Source organism: Bos javanicus, chromosome 1 (genome assembly GCF_032452875.1).
Source record: "Bos javanicus breed banteng chromosome 1, ARS-OSU_banteng_1.0, whole genome shotgun sequence".
Classification (NCBI taxonomy): domain Eukaryota; kingdom Metazoa; phylum Chordata; class Mammalia; order Artiodactyla; family Bovidae; genus Bos; species Bos javanicus.
The window spans coordinates 78,399,418-78,418,911 of record NC_083868.1 but is presented as its reverse complement, the minus strand read 5'-3'; the positions used below and the strand labels follow the sequence as shown (position 1 = coordinate 78,418,911).

At 42.5% G+C, this 19,494-nt stretch overlaps 1 protein-coding gene across 2 annotated transcripts in view; it reads left to right on the top strand.

Annotated features, from left to right (window-relative positions):
* Positions 1-19,494, top strand: part of TPRG1 (tumor protein p63 regulated 1) — a 210,506-nt gene that overhangs the window by 37,656 nt on the left and 153,356 nt on the right. Inside the window, exon 1 of one of the 2 annotated variants that reach the window (XM_061413107.1) lies at positions 9,748-9,912. The exons of the other annotated variant lie outside the window; for it this stretch is intronic. The gene's annotated coding sequence lies outside the window, so the exon portion shown is untranslated. Of the gene's footprint in view, positions 1-9,747; positions 9,913-19,494 lie in introns of those variants that run through there. 2 annotated transcript variants of the gene reach the window in all.

Here is a 19,494-nt window from a genome sequence, read left to right as displayed (position 1 = left end):
CTGTTGTTTTCCTTTATTTCTTTACACTGATTGCTGAGGAAGGCTTTCTTATCTCTTCTTGCTTCTTTGGAACTCTGCATTCAGATGCTTATATCTTTCCTATTGTCCTTTGCTTTTCGCTTCTCTTCTTTTCACAGCTATTTGTAAGGCTTCCCCAGATAGCCATTTTGCTTTTTGGCATTTCTTTTCCATGGGGAAGGTCTTGATCCCTGTCTCCTGTACAATGTCACGAACCTCCATCCATAGTTCATCAGGCACTCTATCTATCAGATCTAGTCCCTTAATCTATTTCTCACTTCCACTGTATAATCATAAGGGATTTGATTTAGGTCATACCATAACAGACTGGTTCCAAATAGGAAAAGGAGTACGTCAAGGTTGTATATTGTCACCCTGCTTATTTAACTTATATGCAGAGTACATCATGAGAAACGCTGGGCTGGAAGAAGCACAAGCTGGAATCAAGATTGCAAGGAGAAATATCAATCACCTCAGATATGCAGATGACACCACCCTTATGGCAGAAAGTGAAGAGGAACTCAAAAGCCTCTTGATGAAAGTAAAAGAGGAGAGTAAAAAGTTGGCTTAAAGCTCAACATTCAGAAAACGAAGATCATGGCATCCGGTCCCATCACTTCATGGGAAATAGATGGGGAAACAGTGGAAACAGTGTCAGACTTTATTTTTTGGGCTCCAAAATCACTGCAGATGGTGACTGCAGCCATGAAATTAAAAGACGCTTACTCCTTGGAAGCAAAGTTATGACCAACCTAGATAGCATATTCAAAAGCAGAGACATTACTTTGCCAACAAAAGTCCGTCTAGTCAAGGCTATGGTTTTTCCAATGGTCATGTATGGATGTGAGAGTTGGACTATGAAGAAAGCTGAGCACCGAAGAATTGATGCTTTTGAACTGTGGTGTTGGAGAAGACTCTTGAGAGTCCCTTGGACTGCAAGGAGATCCAACCAGTCCATTCTGAAGGAGATCAGCCCTGGGATTTCTTTGGAAGGAATGATGCTAAAGCTAAAACTCCAGTACTTTGGCCACCTCATGCGAAGAGTTGACTCATGGGAAAAGACTCTGATGCTGGGGGCAGGAGGAGAAGGGGACGACAGAGGATGAGATGGCTGGATGGCATCACTGACTCGATGGATGTGAGTCTGAGTGAACTCCGGGAGTTGACGATGGACAGGGAGGCCTGGCGTGCTGCAATTCATGGGGTCGCACAGAGTTGTACACGACTGAGCGACTGAACTGAACTGAATGGTCTAGTGGCTTTCCCTACTTTCTTCATTTTAAGTCTGAATTTGACAATCAGGAGTTCATGGTCTGAGCCACAGTCAGCTCCTGGTCTTGTTTTTGTTGACTGTATAGAGCTTCTCCATCTTTGGCCGCAAAGAATGTAATCAGTCTGGTTTCGGTGTTGACCATCTGGTGATGTCCATGTATAGAATCTTCTCTTGTGTTTTTGGAAGTGGGTGTTTGCTATGACCAGTGTATTTTCTTGGCAAAACTCTATTAGTCTTTGCCCTGCTTCATTCCATATTCCAAGGCCAAATTTGCCTGTTACTCCAGGTGTTTCTTGACTTCCTACTTTTGCATTCCAGTCCCCTATAATGAAAAGGACATCTCTTTTGGGTGTTAGCTCTAAGAGGTCTTGTAGGTCTTCATAGCACCGTTCAACTTCAGCTTCTTCAGCATTACTGTTTGGGGCATAGACTTGGATTACTGTGATTTTGAATGGTTTGCCTTGGAAACGAACAGAGATCATTCTGTCGTTTTCGAGATTGCATCCAAGTACTGCATTTCGGACTCTGTTGTTGACCATGATGGCTACTCCATTTCTTCTAAAGGATTCCTGCCCGCAGTAGTAGATATAATAGTCATCTGAGTTAAATTCACCCATTCCAGTCCATTTTAGTTCGCTGATTCCTAGAATGTCGACATTCACTCTTGCCATCTCTTGTTTGACCACTTCCACTTTGCCTTGATTCATGGACCTGACATTCCAGGTTCCTATGCAGTATTGCTCTTTACAGCATCAGACCTTGCTTCTATCGCCAGTCACATCCACAACTGGGTACTGTTTTTGCTTTGGTTCCATCCCTTCATTCTTTCTGGAGTTATTTCTCCACTGATTTCCAGTAGCATATTGGGCACCTACTGATCTGGGGAATTCCTCTTTCAGTACCCAATCATTTTGCCTTTTCATACTGTTCATGGGGTTCTCAAGGCAAGAATATTGTAGTGGTTTGCCATTCCCTTCTCCAGTGGACCACATTCTGTCAGACCTCTCCACCATGACCCTCCCCTCCTGGGTGGCTCCAAGGGCATGGCTTAGTTTCATTGAGTTAGTGCGGGCGGCTGTGACCGGCGCAGTAGTGCAACCGAGAGGAGCTACCCCACCTCCAAGGTCAGGGGCAGAAGCCGGGAGGACCCCATGCCTGAGGGGTGGCAGCCAAGAGGAGTTACCCAACGTCCGAGGTCAGGGGCAGCGGCTGAGAGTGCCAGGCTGCGATGGCACAGGAAGGGCCCAGAGGCGCTACCCCACATCCGAGGTCAGGGGCGGTGGCCAAGAGTGCCAGGCTGTGGCAGCACAGGAGCAGCCCAGAGGAGCTACCCCATGTCTGAGGCTAGTGGTGGCAGCCGGGAGGAGCTACCCTGCACCCGAGACCAGGGGCGCCGGCTGGGAGGAGCTACCCTACCTTTAAGGAGCAGTGGCTGCGGGGGTGCAGGAGGGCTGAGAGGAGCTATTCCACGTTCAAGGTCAGGAGGGGCGGCGGTGAGGAGATACCCCTCGTCCAAGGTAAGAAGCAGCGGCTGCACTTTGCTTGAGCAGCTGTGAAGAGATACCCCACGTCCAAGGTAACAGAAACCCAAGTAAGACAGTAGGCGTTGCAAGAGGGCATCAGAGGGCAGACACACTGAAACCATCCTCACAGAAAACTAGTTCTACTCCAAGGCAACCTGCATTTCCACCTGAAAGTAGGGAGGAGCCCAGTGCTTAGCAGGAATGGTGAGCCACTCCTTGGCCTGAGTCAGGCTCAGGAGGCTCTCAAGAAGGAAGATGTTGATAGGGGTGGGGCCTGTGGCAAGTTTCATGTCATTGTCCTTTCTTAGGTTGTATATGTATAAGGAAGGGCGTTCCACAGCTAGACTGTGCATTGGGGCGGTCCCTTCACAGCCATCCCTATCTGGCAGAGCTGTGCCATTGTCTCCCTCTTCCTAAGGCTTCTTAGTTCTCTTGCTTTGGGGTAGTGGGTGTAGAAGAGAGGGGCAGGAATGTTGATGCAGTTTGAGATCCCAGTGCAAGATGAAAATTCAGGCCCTTCGTTCAAAAATTATTGTGTTGTTCAGTCATTCAGTCATTTCCAACTCATTGTGACCCTATGGACTGTAGCATGCCAGGCTTCCCCATCCTTCACTATCCCCCAGAGTTTGTTCAATTTATGTCCACTGAGTCAGATGCTATCTAATTATCTCATCCTTTACTGCCGCCTTCTCCTCCTGCCCTCAGTCTTTCCCAGCATCAGAGTCTTTCCCAATGAGTTGACTCTTCACATTGGGTGACCAAAGTATTGGAGCTTCAGCTATCAGTCCTTCCAATGAATAGTCAGGGTTGATTTCTTTTATGATTGACTGGTTTGATCTCCTTGCAGTTCAAGGGACTCTCAAGAGTCTTCTCCAATACCGTAGTTCAAAAGCATCAGTTCTTCGGTGCTCAGCCTTCTTTATGGTCAGACTCTCAGATCCATACATAACTACTGGAAAAACCATAGCTTTAACTATATTGACCTTTGTCGGCAAAGTGATGTCTTTGCTTTTTAATATGCTGTCTAGGTTTGTCATAGCTTTTCTTCCAAGGGGCAAGCGTCTTTTAATTTCATGGCCACAGTCACCATCCACATTGATTCTGGAGCCCAAGAAAATAAAATCTGCCACTGTTTCCATTTTTTCCCCATCAATATGCTGTGAAGTGATGGAACTGGGTGCCACAATCTTAGTTTTTTGAATGTTGAGTTTCAAGCCAGCTTTTTCATGCTCGTCTTTCACTTTCATCAAGAGGCTCTTTAGTTTCTCTTCACTTTCTGCCATTACAGTGATATCGTCTACATATCTGAGATTGTTGGTGTTTCTCTCAGCAATCTTGATTCCAGCCTGTGATTCATCAAGCCCAGCATTTCTCATGATGTGCTCTGAACATAAGTTAAATAAGCAAGGTGACAATATACTGCCTTGTCTTATTCCTTTCCCAATTTTGAACCAGTCATTTGTTCTTGTAAAGTTCTGTTGCTTCTTGACTTGCATACAGGTTTCTCAGGAGACAGGTACAGTGGTCTGGAATTATCAAGACTCTCAAAATGGTGACAGCAGAGCAAAACCATGTGTGGGGCCCTTCTGTATGCCAGGGCATGTGCCACTTTCAGATTGCAGTCCTGTGAGTCTGCTCTGGGTGGTGGTGGCTCAAGGTGTGGAGTGGGGATCTGAGGTAGAGAGGGAAGGGACTTCACTCAGCCAATAAACACCAGACCGCTGCCTCCAACCCAAGCCAAAAACGAGAAGTCTTCCCAAGCTGCACTAAATGTGGAAGATAGCACAAGGATGACTACAGCTTGGGGCCCTGAGAGTTTCAAGCAATTGCTTTTAGATTCTGTGGCAAATGTTATTTTGCCTAAGAGACGCAGGCCCAGATAGCAAAGGTGATTGGTAGAAGGTCACACTACTTGTTGGTGACAAATGGGATCTAAATCTCAGACCTTCCAGCTTCCATGTTCTTTCTCAGCCTGAAGCTGAGTAACAGCACAATTGTGTCCTCTCATTGTGGATTAAATGGGAACTTGGGAATAAGAGTGAGGTGCAGGAAGGAAAAGGGATAAAGGATAATTGAATGGAAGAAACAAAACAGTTTAGAAAGCTGAAGCAATTTGTCTGAGTCCCACTGGATGCACAACATACAACAAAGCAGACAAATGTCTGTTCAGCAAAACAAAACTGGAAGAAGATGATATTTTCCAATAAAATATGCCTATTTCCAACCAGACTTGAGGTCATCTGATAAAGGACAGATTGTCCAGAGTAAATAGAGAGAGGAAAAAAGATGCTTTGGGCTGAGTTTAGTTCCATGTCAAAATCACAGAGGAGCTTATTGCTTCTTTCTCCTGCTTGTCATCTCTCAGGCATCAAGATCTCATGGAGCCAGGAAAGGAGATAGTAGATCATATATTCATGCATTTGTTCATTCTTCCATCTATCAGGCATCTTTTGGGTACCTCTGTTGTCTTACTGGGTGGTACCTCTAGCTCCTCTATTATACTAAATCCTGAAAAGAATGTTTAAAACATCACCCCTACCCCTATTCTGTCTACAGAAAGTAGACAACTACTATCATGAGAGGAAACTAACCACAATTAAGAATAATACTAGTGATGCCTGCTGTGTGCTATTGGAACTCCAGAGAAGGAGAAATTCATTATAATATATTCATTGTACTTCTGGTTGATAATTGGCCTGCTGGTTCCTATTTGCTTCAGCAACTGCTGCCTGGATCTATTCATCATTGCTGTGTTCCTCTTTCCCAAAAGGCTCCTGGGGAGAGCGCATAGCTGGGGAGTGGGGATGTGGGATTCTTATAGACAGAATCTATTTTTTACCCTAGTGATGCATGGCTATATACCAATCCTTCTCTGCACCAGGGTGTGTGTGTTGAGGGGGGGGACCTAGAGTGGAGGTGGTTCTGGTTCAGATATAGTGAGGATCCATGCCGCCTCATGTTTTCTCTTGCCCGTCTGCTGCCCCCAGCATGTATGAAAGAGAACAGCCCTGCAGAGGCCAGGATGAGGGCCAGCTGTGTGTTCATGGGGTGTTTCTCTGTCTCCATCTGAAAAACGGCAGGAAGGGAGGAGGTCTAATGAACTAGTGTTCCCTTACCCAAACAAGAAACAACCTACATTCCCTCCCAGGGAGCGCGGGATTGAAATAGAGGAGGAAGGGGAATCAGTCATAAAGGCTGTTGCAGAAGAGGGAGAAGGGTTGGCGCGCCTAAGTGCCTACCCAGTACACGTTTTCTGTGATTCTCTGCAGCTCGACTGGTGATTCTATTCTCATCCACCGGGAGATCTGTACATAGCTTGTGATATAACTGGAAACAGTAGACATGAGGCAAATCCAGTGTCATCATATGTCCCATCATAATAGCACTGCCCATTCAGGCCCAAATGTTGGCATTTACAGGGCTGGCATCACCTCCAGAATTTCACCCAGGGATAGGAGTAAGATCTGTATTATAATTCCCATCGCACAGAAGAGGAAACCAAGGCTTGGGAAAGACTAGGACACGACTGAGCGACTTCACTTTTACTTTTCACTTTCATTCATTGGAGAAGGAAATGGCAACCCACACCATTGTTCTTGCCTGGAGAATCCCAGGGATGGGGGAGCCTGGTGGGCTGCCATCTATGGGGTCACACAGAATCAGACACGACTGAAGTGACTTAGCAGCAGCAGCAAGCTACTTGCAGATGAGTGGCACTCCCCATGAGTGGCAGATGAGGAACCAGAGCCTGTGTTTTCTGTGATGTTCTTTCTTCTGCTCATGTTTTTTTCTGGATGGATCGCTTCCTGCTCAGTTCCTGCTGGGTGGATTGTGACAGGAGTGTAGCAGGAGCTGGGAGGAGGGTTCGGCAGCCCCTAGAAGCCCAGTGATCATTAGATAGCTGCCACATGGACCCGTGGTGTCTTTTCACAGTCTCTTGCCCTTTAAACTAACCCGATACAGCAGTAACTTCAATAGCAATACATCGGTTGGTCCCACTCTTAAATGATCAGGCTGGGATTCAGCATCTTTATGCTCCTTCTCTATTTTTGCCCTCATCCTGAGCCATCATAAAGACACTTGGAGCCAAGTGGGAACAGTATTTGTCTCGCAATTATTTCTAATTGCCCTGTAGTTTTGTGGCGTGTAAGTGGTGTGACCTACATACCAGTTATGTGAAATGCTTTTCATCCTGGAGTCTATATTAAGGAGGACATAAATCAGTGAGGTCAGGGAACGGTGGCTAAGTCCATCTCACAGTTAACATGTATATCCAGCTCCACCATCGGCACTTATTGAAATTCCAGCTCTTCTTTACAACCCCTAGAGCTGAGGCTGCCTCTTCCTCTATGAAGTGTCCAGAGATTGCTCTTTCCTGTGGCTTCCCACAGCTCTTGTTCTCATCTCAGGTGCTCATCATTTTCTGTATATTTCATCTTCCTGAACTCCTTATGCCAGAGACTATGTCTAGTGCATTTTCCTATCCTTGTCTGCTCTGAGAACTGACAATGGCCAATGTCCTTGCTCAGTTAACTACTTGTTGAATGAAAGCATAAACTGATTACATCACAGGCATTGTATGTGTGGTGCATAGTTGCTCAGTTGTGTCCGACTCTTAGTGACCTCATGGATTGTAGCCCATCAGGCTCCTCTCTCTGTCCATGGGATTTTCCAGGCAAGAATACTGGAGTGAGTTGCCATTTCCTCCTCCACAGGATCTTCCCAACCCAGGGATTGAACCCACGTCTCCTGTGTCTCCTGCCCTGGCAGGTGGATTCCTTATCACTGAACCACATGGGAAGCCATAGACATTGTGGAGACTTGTAAAAAATCATGTGGACCCATGTTTCTCTTCACAGCTCATATTTTACTTTACACTGACTCTCTAAGTAGTAAACTCTTATTTGGGTTTCAAGATCATTGTGTCTGACTCTTGCAACCCCATGGACTGTAGCTCGCCAGGCTCCTCAGTCCATGGGATTTCCCAGGCAAGAATACTGGAGTGGATTGCCATTTCCTTCTCCAGGGGATCTTCTCGACCAGGGATCAAACCTGGCTCTCCTGCATTGCAAGCAGATTCTTTACCAACTGAGCTACCAGTGAAGTGAAAGTCACTTAGTCGTGTCCAACTCTGTGACGCCATAGACTGTAGCCTGGTAGTTTCCCTGTCCATGGAATTTTCCAGGCCAGAATACTGGGGTGGATTGCCATTTCCTCCTCCAGGGGATTTTCCCAACCCAGGGATCAAACCCAGGTCTCCTGCATTACAGGCTGATTCTTTACCATCTGAGTCACCAGGGAAGACCAAGCTACCAAGGAATCCCTCAGATCAATACATTAATATTCAATTACATTTTCTAGCAAGTGTTGCCATGTTAAGTCTTATCCTATATTCATTTTGATAGGCTGCCTTGCAAATTGCATCCGCATCTTGGAAAGAGGAATGATATCCCCAATTTACAGAAATATCAGCTTAGAATAGTTAATATATGGCTTTCCACAGGTTGCAAAGCCATTAAATGGCAGAACAGGATTCATTAAATAGATAATTCTTTTTTATAAGAGAAATGTTTGTTTTGGGCTTCCCAGGTGGGGCTAGTGGTAAAGAACCCAATTGCCAAGGCAGGAGACCTGAATGACATGGATTGGATCCCTGAGTCAGGAAGATCCTCTGGAGGAGGGCATGACAACCCACTCCAGTATTCTTGCCTGGAGAATCCCATGGACAGAGGAGTCTAGTGGACTACAGTGCATGGGGTTGCAAAGAATTAGAAACGACTGAAGTGACTTAGCATGCACACACATTTGTTTTGAAGAGAAATGTTTTCATTTATTGAATCAAATGAAAGCAGCATCAGCTAAGTATTTTCATAAATCCAATAAAAACTTAAAGCAAATCTATATGTTGATCCTCTCTTTACTATCACTGAGTGTTAGTCATTCAGTTGTGTCCAACTCTTTGGGATCCCCATGGACTGTAGCCTGCCAGGCTCCTCTGTCCATAGGATTTCCCAGGCAAGAATACTGGAGTGGGTTGCCATTCCCTTCCCCAGGGGATATTCCTGACCCAGGGATTGAACCTGGATCTCCTGCATTGCAGGCAGATTCTCTACTATTGAGCCACCAGGGAAGCCCATTGCCTATCATTAGGCCTTCTTTATATATTTGTTTTTAAATTTATTTTTAAGTGGAGGATAATTGATTTACAATGTTGTGTTGGTTTCTGCTGTACAACAGCATGATTCAGCCATAAGTATATATATCCTCTGTCTTGAACCTCTTTCCCACCCCCATCCCACCCCTCTAGCTAACTATATACTAACTGATCATTCAATAGGTATTTATTAAGTGCTTGCCACATGTTGGGCATTGTGGAGAATCTATAGGAAAATAAAACGTGGTCCTTGCTCTCAAGGAACTCACAGTCTAGTAAAAGGGACATCCACTTAAAAGGGAAACAGTGTCATGTGGCAAGTACTCTACCAGGAATACTGACTAAACAGTTTGTGTTTGTTCTCATAGACATACTGCTCTTCATGCCTCTCCTCTCCTGAGCTGAAAGTGATGATGCTCAAAATCATAAACATCCAAAAAATCAATCCATTAATAAATAATGTTTATTTATTAACATTAATAAAAGAAGCGTAGTCTTCAAGGTTAAGCTTTCTTATTGTACAGATGCTGGGGAGGAGTGGATGGCAGGCTGCTTCTGTCCATCCCATCAGGAGAGTTGAATCAAAGAGGGAGTAGGCAGAAAAATCCAGGACTTCTTGAGACAGAGGACAGAAGAGAGAGATGTGTCATTGTAGAACAGGAAAGGCCCCTCCCACAAACCCAGTTCCCCGCCTCTGACAGGTGGAGTTCCTCCTTGTAAACATCCCCGGTCTTTTCATTTGACCCTTTGTTGAAGGTTGATCACATCAGCCTCAGCCCTGTCGGTCAGCAAGACTTTTTCAGCTTGAGTGGGGTGAGAGCACAAGAACACCCTCTTGTTTGACTTCCTCTGAGCCAACCACAGCTCCACTGGCCACTGTCTGTGGTCTGGCCCCCTTCGTCCAGGGAGAACACATCCTTGAGTACCAGCAAGAGTCTAGCCAGGTAAGGCCAGCTGGCTTTCCACTGGTTCCACAAAGAGATGGGGCTTCTCTCTATGAACTGATTTATCTTGTCCCCAACTTGTGTCTCAGGTCCCCTCCACCCTTGCCTTGTACTTCCATCTAGAATCATATTCTCTGTGACCCAATGAAAAAAATGTTCCATTTTTCCTTACTGCTCAGGGTTGATGATATTTGTAGACCAGCATTTTTCAGCCTATAAAATCCCCTGACATACTTATCTCTCTATTGATTTTGATCTTAACTGCACTGTAAGAATGGTGGGATAGAAGTAATTTTCTCTATTCAGTGGCTTAGGAACTGAAGCTTAGTGAATTGAAGTGATTTGTTCAAGTTTGATCTGCAGACTGAGGCCAAGATTAGATCTGATGCCTCCTTTTCTCTCCCTCTACTGCAGGCCCCCCACCCCCCAGCCCAGGCAGGTCACACCTTATCTCAAAAAGCCAAGAGAAGTGAATGTGTTTCCTAAGCTGCCAAGAAAAGGTGCTCCTTTCTTGCAGGGAGATTGGGAGGGATATTTTCAATTCATCTGAGAGACAGAGAGATTTCATAGTGATATCTAGGCTTCATCAAACTATTTTTAGAGGACGAATGAGAATTTGTACATAAAGGGGCCTTGTTAACTGAACACTGATATGCAAATTGGAGGAGATGACTACATGGAGCCTGACACGTGCTCTGGCTTTCATTTGGGGCTGAATGACACTTTCTTAATGTCAACAGTGTTATGAGGCACTGATCACAATGGCCCTAGGGAAATATTTTAGCTTTTCTGTCTTACTGTGGTATGTGGAAAACCAAATCTCAATGGGAGGAGGGAACACTCCCAAATCTTTTCAAATTGACTCCTGCAATTTCCTCTCTTATGACAGCTATCATTATATCTCATTGTTCTACAGTTTTAAGAAAATCTCATCTTCAGTGATTATGTAGTTTATTTTTTTAAGATACTAATTTTGGCTATCATTTTCCTCTTCATGCTCTGAAGGTTATATCGTTCTTAGTTGCGGAAGGAAATGTTTCTTTTGTGGATGTGTGCGTGCGTGTGTGTCTATTTGAGTTTGTTTTGACAGTGCTAATATTCATCCCTGTGGGCCCACCACAATGCAGTGTAATTTTTAGCACGCTTGGTATATTCTTAGTATCTTTCTGCCTGTAAGGGTCTTGAAGAGATCACTTAAGCAATTAACTTATTCAAAATAGAGAAACTGAGGCTCAGAAAGGGGACACAGTGTGCACAAGGCCGGGTGGCCAGTGATCTCTGGGGCTTTAACTCTTTCACTGGTTACTACCTGTAGTGAATTGTGTTGGGCAGCCCTAAGTATAAGTGTTAACTGTGTCATTTTGGGGACTAAACCCAGATGCTCAGTGAGACTCCTTACAATGACAAGTTTTAATTTTACTTTGACCTTTTCCTATCATCCAGATGATTGCTGTGGAAGCTTGGACAAGCGGGTATGGCGGAGGTGTTGACAAGTGTTTAGACCTTGTGTTTGATTGATTGCCGGGGGAGTAATGAGACAGGAAGGAGACCAGAATGACTCCAAGAATTTTTTTTTTTTTTTTGACTCCAAGAATTTGTGGAGCAACTGGTAGGAAGGAGCGGCCTTCATCTGAGATGGAGAAGACCGTGAGAGGAACAGGTTTTTGAAAGAGCATCAGGAGCTTATTTTGGCCAGGAAGGCACTGGAGATGTTGAGTAGTGACTAAATATATGAACCTTGGATTCAGCGAGGCTATCTGAGTTGAAGATAAAAAGTGGTTGTCATCAATAGATACATACTATTTACAGCAATAAAATTAAATGAGATCTTCAAAGGAGTCAATATAGATGGAAGAGAGAAGAGGTTTAAGGGCTGACTTTTGAGGCACTATAAAGTTTTGGATTAGGGAAGTGGGGAGAATCTAGTTAACATGCACTAAAGGGGAAAGGGCATGGTGGGGGTGGTCTTCATCAGCAGAGAGAAGGATTTTTTCACTGAGGTGCTTTAGAATCGCCAGCACATGGCAATAATGAAAAACATTTTTCAGTTGCCATTTCTGTAGACAATACATCATCCCTTTATTGTCTGCACTCTAGAGCAGACCACTCCTACCATTCTTACCACTCTCTAGTCCCTCCGGTTCCATGGCAACCAAAAGAGATGGAGGAGGAGCAGTGGAAGTGGAGGGTGAACACTAGGAGATAGTGATGTGTGTTGGGATCCAAATGAAGGAGACATCCAAGGAGAAGAGAGGGGTTGGATGGCACATATGTTGCTGAGAGGCAGATGAGTTGATGTCAGAGAGATGAGCTGCATTCAAGAGAAAAAGGGAATTGGTGCTGGTAAATTTCTTTCAAGGATCCCATTTATAAATAGAGCCAGAGAAATTGGATACAACCTAGGAGGGAAAGAAAGAGGCTTTTCTCCCCTGCCTCTCTTATGATGAAAGAAAGATGATAGAAATATACTTTTGTAGAGATCGTAACTTCAGAGTATTTCTCTGTCCTACACCTGTAAGTGGGGCTTCCTTGGTGGTTCAGACAGTAAAGAATTCACCTGCAATACAGGGGACCTAGGTTTAATCCCTGAGTTGGAAAGATCCCCTGGAGAAGGGAATGGCAACTCACTCCAAGTATTCTTGCCTTGAGAATTCCATGGACAGAGGAGCCTGATGGGCTACAGTTCATAGGGTCACAAAAAGTCAGATACGAATGAGTGACCAACACACACACACACACACACACACACACACACACACACCTGTAGGTAGTCCTGGTAAACTTTTTGTCTTACATTTTTTTCAGGGGGTTGAAGTCATCTGCCCCAAATCACACAGCAAACTAATACCAGATGAAACTCACACCTGGGTCCAAAAGGTTGAATTCATTTTTTTCTTCACTGCCACTGCCTCATACTAAACAGATAATTTTGGAGATCACATGCAGCTTTAGAACTCTCTATAAAGCTCTAGAAAGTTTCATTTTTGTTATGGTTTAAGGACCTTTCTTAAATCCCAGGAATTCACACTTCTCAGGTATGTGCCCTAAACTGCAGGTGTGTTATACCAAATGCAGGATGTTTGGGGCCCTGGGAGGGAACTAGAACCTAGCATCTGCATCAGTGGAAACTTGAAACTTCCAAATACGGTCAACTCAGGGCTTCAGGTTGAACCATCTGTTTTCTGGAAGATGGGAATGTCCTTTCTTATGCCAGTAGTCCTGGACTGATTCTCACATCAATCTCTTCATCTAGTAGTGAATTTGTGTCTACTTATCCACGTTCATGATGCATCCTTAATACTGTCTGCTTTCTGTCCACTTGAGGCTGATACACTGTTAAAATTCTTTGCTTACATGGAGTTCCAGCCACACATTTCTGGGTCAGGATATTGCTACTGTATACTCAGGGATACAGTGAAACACATGTTATTTTGACACAGCCCTGAACAATGCATGTTACTAACAAAAATTTCAGTAACAGAGACTTGTTAGAAATAAACAGACATTTATTTGGGGTTTGTTAAAACTGCAACCTGGAAGACAAAGATTCAAGAAGCACCTGAATTGTTTTCTGCTGGATTGCAAAATGGAGGAAGCTTATAAAGGCAAAAACTGCAAGGCCACGGTTAGTTACATAAGTTGTTTATCAAGAATCACAATTGCAGCTGATGAGAAGGGAGAATGCTTGTTAAGCAAGGATTGGTTGGGGCCTGAAATGGTTAATAGTTACAAAGTGGGACCTTGAGTCCATAAAGTTGCAGTTGTTGGCTATTGTTCTGAATACAGCTGGTGGTGTCCTTGGGTAAAGAAAGTTCAGTTTCTCAGTGGTGCAGGGACGTGTCTGAGACCAGATTCTCAATGGCCACCTAATTTCATTTTTGTGTACCTGATGCCGAAGCTGAAGTTTCAATGTTTTGCGACATGATGAGAACAGCTGAAACATTGGAAAAGACCTTGATGCTGGAAAAGATTGAAGGCAGAAGGAGAAGAGGCAACAGAGGATGAGATGGTTGGATGGCATCATTAATGCAATGGACATGAACTTGGGCAAACTCTTGGAAATGGTGGAGGACAGAGAGGACTGGTCCATGGTGTCGTGAAGAGTCAGACATGACTTGGCTACTGAACAACAACATATCTAAACTATGATTATTTTTATTATAATTTCAATTTGTCCTCAATGCCCAGAATAAAAAACTTTACACAAAGTAAAGGGGGACCATTTTCCCCCTCTCCCAGCGCCACCCTACTAGCTGGTGGCAGGTGTTCTGTCCCATCCTTGATGGCACCAAAAGGAAACTCATGGAGTAAAATATAGCACTTACTCTTCAGCAGTAGGTCATACTGGGTCCTTGGTGTCTGCTTTATTTTGTCCAAAATTACATGTATCTGGACAGCTCAGTGTGACACTGTGATGCCCCTAGAACGCTCTTCCTACACTTTTACAGATTACTATCTAGGCTTTGTCTGGCCGTCTTACAATTATCTATTTGCAGATCTAGTTCTTTCACCTATAGTTGCTCTTTAAAACAGAAAGACATTATATTTGTAGGTTTTCTTCTACTTTCCACCTCTCTCTCTTTACCTTAGCACAGTTATTGGCACAGAGAAGTTCCCCCCAAAATGTGTTTGAATTAATAAATTAAATGAAACAATTTGTGCCATGTCGAGTTTCATACTGAAGGTTAATCTAAGTTGTATAAGGAAAAAAGTAGAGTATCCAAGTTAAGATCTTCCTGTAAACAAAATTAATGCATGAATGAGGCAATTCAGATCTATAACTTGGAAACCAGCTGGTACAGTTCATTTTGCTCTGTAGTTAGGAATACATAAACCTGTATAATGGATATGTCCATGTTGAAAATTTAACACCATCATTACTCATGCCTATAAGCCTCAGGAGTACAAGTACAATCATTAACAGCTGTTGATGCCATAGACATTCCTTTGATTGTTAATATGTTTAACAAATGAAGAATTCTTGACAATCAATAAGACAAAGAAGATGAAACTAATAAAAATGTCTAGACTACACACCCCCCAAGCTGTCAGTCTCACAACTAAAAAAAAATATTGCAAATTAAAACAAATATTGAACTATAAAAACTATTTATTGCCAAGTAGAAAATTTTAAATTGTAAGTCCTCTCCTGATCTGCAGAAAAATGGACTTTATATCCTTTTTAAAAAACTTTGTAATTTTTGAAAAAGTGAGGTAAAATTGGCATCTAATATTATGTTGGTTTCAGATACATAATATATTGATTTAATACTTGTAAAAATTGGGAATTGATCACCACAATAAGTCTGGTTGCTATTCTTCACCCACATACTTATGAATTTTTTTCTTGTGATGAAAACTTTTAAGATCTCTCAAAAACTTTCAAATATGCGATATAGTATTATTAACCATAGTCATCATACTATACATTACATCCTCAAGACTTATTCATTTTGGAACTGGAAGTCTATACCTTTTGTACTTTTTGACTCCTTTTATCCATCTAGCCCACCCCTCACCCTCCACATGTAGCCATGTGGTCACCAATTTGTTCTCTGTATCTATGAATTTTTTTTTTTTTTTAAGAGATTCCACATGTAAATAGGCTTCATGGCCTGCTAAGACTTAAATAGCTACAACATTTCTGGGAGGGGTAATTTAGCCATGTATATCAAGAACCTTAAATCTACAAATTCTCTGACCCAGCATTCTCATTTCTAAGAATTTAAACAGAGGAAAAAATTAAGGATTATGAAAAATTGTACCTGTAAGGATCTTCATTGCATAGTCACTACAACAGTGAAGCAATTAGTGATTAGTAAGGGATGAGTTAAATAAATATGGATGATCATATAATGGAATCCTATACAAGCATAGGAGAAGGCAATGGCACCCAACTCCAGTACTCTTGCCTGGAAAATCCCTTGGACGGAGGAGCCTGGTAGGCTGAAGTCCATGGGGTCGATAGGAGTCGGACGCGACTGAGCAACTTCATTTTCACTTTTCACTTTCATGCACTGGAGAAAGAAATGGCAACCCACTCCAGTGTTCTTGCCTGAAGAATCCCAGGGACAGGGGAGCCTGGAGGGCTGCTGTCTCTGCGGTCTCACAGAGTCGGACACGACTGAAGTGACTTAGCATAGCATAGCATACAAGCATAACGTGCTGTTGTAGAAACTTGTTCATGAACTAAGTAGTATAGCACAGTGGTGGAAAATAGGGGCTTGAGGTCAGAGAGATATTTGACCAACTTAAAGGTCTTATCACTGACTGTGCAATTTTGAGCAAATTTCTCAACCTTTCTGAATTTCAGTGTGCATGCGTGCATGCTAAGTCACTTCAGCCTGACTCCTTGGGACCCTATGGACTGCAGCCCACCAGGCTCCTCTGTCCATGGGATTTCCCAGGCAAGAATACTGGAGTAAGTTGCCATGCCCTTCTCCAGGGGATCTTCCCAACCCAGGGACTGAATACACGTCTCTTTCATCTCTTACACTAGCAGTTGAGTTCTTTACCACTAGTGCCATCTAGGAAGCCTAAGTTTCAGTGTGCTGCTCTGTAAAGTGAAGATCAATGTAAGACCTGGACCACAGGGCTTTGGGGAGTGTGAAATGAGCCAATGCTGTTAAAACCCAGTTTCAGTACACAGTCAGTGCTTCATAAACGCTGCTACCATCGTCACTGTCAGCATCATTGTTGATGCGTAAAGTGCAAAGGACAGCTTTTGAAATGATATTTACAGCATAACTCAGTTTTCAAAGTAAAAAAATGACATTATCTACAGGAAAATGTCCTAAAGGATATATATCAAAACGATTCACTTTCATTTTCTCTGCATGGTAGGTTTAAGGAAAGATTTCTTTTCTTTCTTTGGCTTTTTATGTATGGCCTGTAACGCAGTAAGAAAAGTTAAATGGGTCCAAAGAATCATTAACATCATCCCCGCAGATAAATGAACATTTATCAATTCAGTAGTTCTTTGCCTGTGTTATCATTGTTTCTTCATTGTCAAGTCACCAGAATCTCTCATTCTATTTTAAGGCCATATATCCAATATATGGTAACCAACCACTCAGTTGGTTACCTTCAGGTCTCCCATGCTCCTCTGTTGTCCTTTTGCCATACCCTATCTAGTGTATATCTTAAATATTTGCTAAGCATCTGTTTTGTTCATAACACTCAATGTTGGCAGAAAGGTGAGATATAAAGCAGCCAGAGGATGGTTTCTTAGCTAGAGGAGTTTGTAGTGCCCCGGGGGGAAAGGGCACTCACCTTAGCGGTGCATGTTTCATCTTCATCATGTTGAGGTGCTTCATCTTGCTGAGAAGGTCCTTGTGTTGCAAATGAGTTTTGGTAGCTAGGGAAAACTTCTTTAAGGAGGTAGGGCTGAACTATTATTAGATAGACTTTAAAAGTAGCTATGTTTCCATAGCCCACAGGAATAGTAATCTCTGACTAGGATGGAGCCCTTCCAAAGCTTCTTCCGTCACATTACCTTTGAATGAGATTTCTTGTATGATTGCTTCTTTACCCACCGCTTTTTGGGGTCTTTGCTTTTTTATTCTATTTCAATCAATTTCTTTTGTACCCATAACCCTGTGAGTTTGATTTATATTCACTTGGTAGATTTCCTTGAAAAAGTTTTCTCCCTCAATCGTAAGTATAATGTATGCTCAGTGCCAAAAATTTTGGAAAATTTAGAAAGATATAAAAAAGAAAGTAAAAATCATCCATAAGCTAGTCATGCAGAGCTAATCATTTATAACATTTGGTACTTGTGCTTCCAATGCATGTGTGGGTGATTTTTAATATCATTTTATAAGCTACATTTCTGCTTTATAATAATATATCTTTTCATGTCAATTAATATTTGTCTAGGGCTTCCCAGGTGGCATTAGTGGTAAAGAACCCACCTGTCATTGCAGGAGACGTAAGAATCACGGGTTCAATCCCTGGATTGGGAAGATCCCCTGGAGGAGGACGTGGCAACTTACTCCAATTTTTTGCCTGGAGAATCCTTACTCTATGATGTCTTTTACAACTACTCCCTCCTAAAGATAAACGGCCTTTAACACTTAAATATGTTAATTTCTAATATTTTTCTTTGCCTATTTATATAAAATTTTGGTTTTAAAAATAAAACCATAGGGTATGTGCAACTTAGAACCCTACTTTTCACTTAGAGTTATTCTATGAATTTTTATCTGTCATTTAATATCTTAACATGTGATCTGTAAGAGTTGCATAATATTCCACTCTGAGTGTGTGCATATAGTGTGATAGAATAAATATCTCTAATTTAGGATTGATACTTAAATCATAATCTATTCTAGGTTCAAAACTCCATGCAAGAAGATCTAGTTTTATTCTTTTTGAAGTGTGGTCATGTAGTTAATTGACAAAGATAAAATCCCTTGTTCTAGATGAGATAAACTCTAGTGGAAGGCTTCATGATATGCAAGGATCTAGGAAGCTGTGACTGGGTTATTTCAGAGACGAGAATATTGCTCACAGTGTGGTGATTGGTTGGGTGGGAGGGAAATTTTTACTCTGGGTGGACCAGTTGTAGCTGGATGATGCCCCAACCTAGGAAGGTCAGTCGTCTCTGAAGTGCCAGTCTCATTGCTTAAGAGGAAATGGCTAATGAAACCAAGCAAGAGGTTCTTATCATTCAGTGTTCCTTGCCTGTTAAGTACAAAAAGCAAAAATAAGCTAATAACTTGGTCCTGTTGTTATTGATTTCTTATCTAGGATGCTCTTAAAGATGCACTTTTCTTTAAACATGCAACAAAGGATTAGAAAGTTTTGATTTCCAGTGGGATAAATGTGATAAAATTAAATATATTCTAGCCTAATTATTTTTTATATTTGTAGATGCTCTGTAGATAACCTCCTAGCTCTCCACCTTGACTTAGAATGGAGGCTTCCCATAAGATCCATGTGGAGTTCTAGACTAGCACAGCTGGAGGAACATGGGAGCCAAGTGCTTCAGTACTCTCCTAGTATAGGTGAAAAAACGATGCCCAGAGAGATGTGACTTGCATCTAAATCCAGGTTCCTAACTCCTATTACATTAAGGCATTTTCTACCATCATGATTATCATGTAGTTTTCTTCCAATTTTTCAAGTTGCTCTATCATAGATTCAGTTGTTAGACTCCTTCTAGCCTTCCTTTTCCTCAAACATTTAAAACTGTGTTTTAAAACCTACTATATTTTATGTACTTTGCCAAATCTTTAGATCCATTAGCTCTTCTAATTTTTATATCATCCTACAAGTTAAATATTGGATCCATTTCACGTTTGAGAAAACTGAAGCTCAAGATTTTTAAATTGGTATCCAACCTTAGGCAGCTGGTAAGTTGTGGAGTCTGGATTGAAGCCCAGATCTGTCTGACTCCAAAGCTTTCTTTACTGTGCCAGCCTACTTCCTAATACAGGAATTGATTACATGAAATGAATCAATTTATGTCTTTCCTCTTCCTTATCTATTATCTTGTGGAAAGGCTGACTTAATTAATTCTCCAAACATTATTATGTCTTTGAGTTGTAGGTGAGTGATCTTGACACATCACCCACAAAG